The 4,558-nt window shown below is 41.0% G+C and overlaps 1 long non-coding RNA gene across 1 annotated transcript; it reads left to right on the forward strand.

Annotated features, from left to right (window-relative positions):
* The first annotated feature begins 374 nt into the window (after window positions 1–374).
* LOC140697148 (uncharacterized) lies at window positions 375–1,636 on the forward strand. The gene is made up of 3 exons (XR_012073986.1): window positions 375–534; window positions 768–928; window positions 1,550–1,636. It is a non-coding gene; the product is annotated as an uncharacterized lncRNA (long non-coding RNA).
* Window positions 1,637–4,558: the final 2,922 nt, after the last annotated feature.

Genomic DNA, 4,558 nt, shown 5'->3' on the forward strand with positions numbered 1-4,558 from the left:
CAGACTTTCAATAAAGTGGGGAGATGGAAGCTCAAGTGTGGAACTTAGAGATGCTCCTGGAAAGCTGTTATTTGTACCCCATTCTGTGAAGGGGAACTCCGTGTCTCAATAATAAAATGTGATGTTTATAAACAGAACTGTCCTAGCCTGGTTGCTCCAGAAAACAGAGCCTGAGGTAAAGATTAAGTGCTACCCTTAAGTGCACCTCAGGGAGGTGCAAGTCCAAAGCAGGGAGAATAAAGGAAAAAGAGGAGTGACCAATGAGGATGGGCAGTGATGCAATCAGTACATCACACACTAGTCACCACCTCACAATGAGCCACAAAGAGACAAGGGACATAACAGGTGAAAAAGAGGAGGAAGAATTTATCCGCCTTGCTCCTCCCATTTCCTATTTCTCATGATTGAGTTTCACCTTCCCCAGGAAGCAAACTCTCCCTCCCTTCTGGGATCATCAGCTGGCCCCTCGACAGCCACGAAGGCTGGCAGGATCCCATGCTCTGCAAGTGGATGTTTGAGTCCCCAAGTGGAGAGGTGATTTGGCACAGGGAGGACACCAATCAGGACAAAGGGAAGGAGGTGGGCAAGGGACTTTGGGAGAGTGCACAGGTTTCTGACCTAAGTACAAGGACATACAGGCTGTGACAGAGCAGTAAATGTTCAGGGAGACCCTACTTTGGTCTAAAGGGTCAGCTGAGCTGCCTCAGTCTATCTTCTCCATTTGTCTCCTAAGGAGCTAAAAATTTATCTTTACATCTATTCCTAAGAGTTTCTGCATTGTTGAAAGCAATGATGACAACAAAATATTACGTTTCTGGGAAGAGTACCAAGGAGTTTGTGACGTGGGTTGTCTCCCGACTGCAGCATTCATGTCGTCTAATAGAAGTTGAGTGTGGAGCGTGGTGCGTCAGCGATACCAAAGATACAGGTACTCTCACTGCCCCACACTGAGAAAGAAACACGTAAACAAATGAATAGCATGGTGACACAGCACCTGCTAAGGGCCAAATGAGTGACAGAGGATTCAGAGGAGGACACTATCATTAGGGGTTGGGCAGGGGGAGAACGCTACATGGAGATGGTCAGATTTGATATGGGTCTTAAAAAAGAAGTGGACTTCTGTATGTTTGGCATGGGAGGAGGGCATTCTGGGTTGGGGCGAGGTACAGATAAAGATATGGTTGTGGAAAAGTGCATGGTGAACCCCAACAACAGAAGAAGCAATGAATAATATCTGGAGACGGGGCGCATGAGAAACATAGCTTTAAAAAGAATCTGGATCTTAAATGGTGGATATTCTTAAATACTAAGCTAGGGAGTTTGGATTTTTTTCTTCCCCAGAAGCCTTGGAGATGCAACAGAGGGATTTTTAACACTCAGAGGATAGGAAACTGGAAGGACAACTTTTGGTGGGTGGGGGAAGGGGAGCTGGAAAAGTCCCCATTATGGAAACGGTCCCTTATAAAGGGCTCTCAGCCAAATGGGTCACATCTACTTGGTCAGAAAGAAAAAGCAGGAGAGCAATGAGCATAACTTTTCTCTGTTGTAGTTTTGCCAAATTCTGGCTGTGAACAGACTGAAAGATTTGGTCAGCCTGATTCATGTTGAGTCCTTTTAATGCTACCTGGGAGGTAAGATCAGTGCAGGAGGGTCTGCCATGAAGAACTAAAGTAAGTCACAGTCTGATTTTATGGCTTTAAGATAATTTTCCAAGGTGGGGTGTGTGTGTGTGAATGAGAAAGATCTTGTCTAGAAGCTGAACGAGACTCTGCTTGTACTTTCGATTTCCTTCCAACGCCTCCTAATTCTAAGGCACCTGTCTTCTTTTAGATCAGTTGTCAGATTTTTTTTTTTAAGTGAGCACAGACCTTTGTTCTAACCCACTCTTTCAAAGGTTATTTTTCCAGTTTATTCCATTTCTAACCATGTGCCTGCTGCTCATCCTCAGTGTGGTTAAGGTTAATTCTAGGGCTGCCTGCAGGTTGTGCCATGGATGTTTTATAACTGTTACAATGTAGTTTTCAAAATCATTCGGGATGTTTTCCCTGGAGTAACTTACCCTTCTAGAAAGTCTTTAGCTGCTACCCACACACCACATGAGTCACAACAGAACTTGATTCAGAGCTAGCAAAACCTTTAAGAATAAAACTATTAGTGAAAAAGGTTTAGTTCAGGAGCAACTAAGAAGGATTTGATTCAGTTTGGGCTTGAAGACAACAAAATACTTTTAAAAGAAAAAATTTGTCTTTATATCTCAAATCTGTATGTTTTGAGAAAATATTTTAGTACCCAGTGGGACTTCTGGTGAAATACAATGTGAGAAAATGGATTTTGGAGTTAAGGAGTAATTTACTTGAGTTTTATTTGGTGTCTGCAGAAGAGGGGCACTTTTCTAGATCTGGAAAGAAAAGAAGGCTCCACAGTTATTAAGACAGTTTGCCAGAACCAGCCAACACATTGAATTTTTACTTTTTTTTTTTTTAAGTTAGCCTAATGTCACAAAATATTCTGTTTGTAAAATTCTCACCCAAATCTCCCATAGGTCAACAAATCAGTTCTTGTTCTGGTTACTTTTGTTATAAGTTGAATTATCTCAGGGCCAGAAATTCAGAAGGACTCAATAGTTCTTACTTAGTGCCTCACGTGTAATTGCAGTCACATGCATACTGGGGCTGCAATCATCTGAAGGTTCGACTGGGCTGGATGTCCCAGGTGGTTTGTCCCATGGCTGGTAGCTGATGCCGCCTGTTGGCTGACAAGAGTGTCTGCACATGGCCTCTCCAGCAGGGCAGTTTTAGAGTAGTCAGAATCTTACACAGGCACCAGCTTCCCCTAGAGCGAATATTCCAACAAAACCAGGTGAAAGCTATACAGCCGTTTCCAACCCAGACTCAAAACTCACATGGTGATTGTACTGGTTGATGCAGTCATATGGCCACCCACACACTCAAGAGGAGGGGGGCAGAGACCCGTTCTTGATGAGAGGAGTATCAGATAATTTGCCACCATTAAAAAAAAAAAAAAGCAAACTGTTATAGTCCTTTACAGCCAGCCTTAAGATGTCTTTGAGCACCTTTCTAGGATTTCTTATCAAGTTCATGTCTAATTCTGTTAGCATCCTGATATCCACTTAATAGACTGTCTTCTCTGGTTTTTTGCCAGCACCTCCTTGTCATGTTTTTCCTTTTCTTTCTGCCGACTTGGACAAATCGCCTTAGGTATCTGATCTTTAATTTTAAGAACTAATCTAGCTGACTAGTTAATAGAGTCCTAAGTTGTACATAGAATGCCTGTCATGAAATTTATTTTTGTATTAATTGCAAAGTGGAGATTTTCGTCTAATAGCTCATTTTTTGAACTATCTTTCACATGACTACATTACACATGAATCTTACTACAATACACATCATTTCAGTGAAGAGTGTGTCTTTCATCTTAACAGCATCTAATTGGCCTTCTTTTTCAAACAACATAGTGATGTTTCCTCATAATAAAATACTATGGCCAGCCCTTTGGAAACAGTTGTAATAAGCTGGGCCTACGTTAGAAAAGGAAGGCTACTGGGAGCTGACTGAATGCCTGAGAAATAGATAAACAACAAGTTTATACTGTACAGCACAGGGAACTATATTCAATATCTCGTAGTAACCTATAATGAAAAAGAATATGAAAACAAATAAATGTATGTGTATGTATGACTGAAACATACTGTACACCAGAAATTGACACAACATTGTAAACTGGCTGTACTTCAATGAAAAAATTTTTTTGATTAAAAAAAAAAAGCAATTGTGTTCTGTTGAACATTTTCAAGCAATTAGCTACCAGTAAGCTTCATAAAAACAGATTTTTCCCTGCTTTAAAAACTGGGTAATTGCCAATAACCTTCAACTGGTTGGGTATAGCCTTCCTACCATCACCTTAAATTTTCCTTTTCAGTCTTCCTGGGTCAGCCTCAGAATTATGCTCTCCTTAGCTGCTTAATAATGAGTGTACTAAGATTGACAGGATAGATCCCACCCACTTCTCCTATCCAAGTAAGGATGCAGACAAAGGTGGATTCTTCTCCTGCAGGAGGATGTCCTGAAGATGGATGGTGTCAGTGAAGAGGGAATGTCATGGTATAACCTGAGCGTGTCACATTGAGCACTTTCAAGGGCGTGGACTTGGATTTGCAAACTATTGAAACTGTTACCCAGAGCCAAAAGAAATGGTAAATTTAGAAGGAATGGCATGCCACTGAGATGGCAGTGTTATTCAATAAACTATGAATGCTTTCTCAGAATTTAAATGTATTTTATATAAGACAGTGGGTTGTAGGGATTTAAAAATATAATATGGTTTCTATCATCAAGGGCATTTCATGGCTTTTCACGATGAGTTTGTATCACTGTTCAGTGTGCAGTTTTGTCTTACAGAAAGAGTGTAACAAGGCAGTGATTATGTGCTCTACACACAGATGAATAAGTGACCTGAGCCAGCCTCATGGGATGGTAGTGTTCTGTCCATTAGTGTTTATCTATTACATTGTTTGCGATTTACTTTAAAGCACTTCTGC

This window comes from Vicugna pacos, chromosome 6, assembly GCF_048564905.1.
Source record: "Vicugna pacos chromosome 6, VicPac4, whole genome shotgun sequence".
Lineage (NCBI taxonomy): Eukaryota > Metazoa > Chordata > Mammalia > Artiodactyla > Camelidae > Vicugna > Vicugna pacos.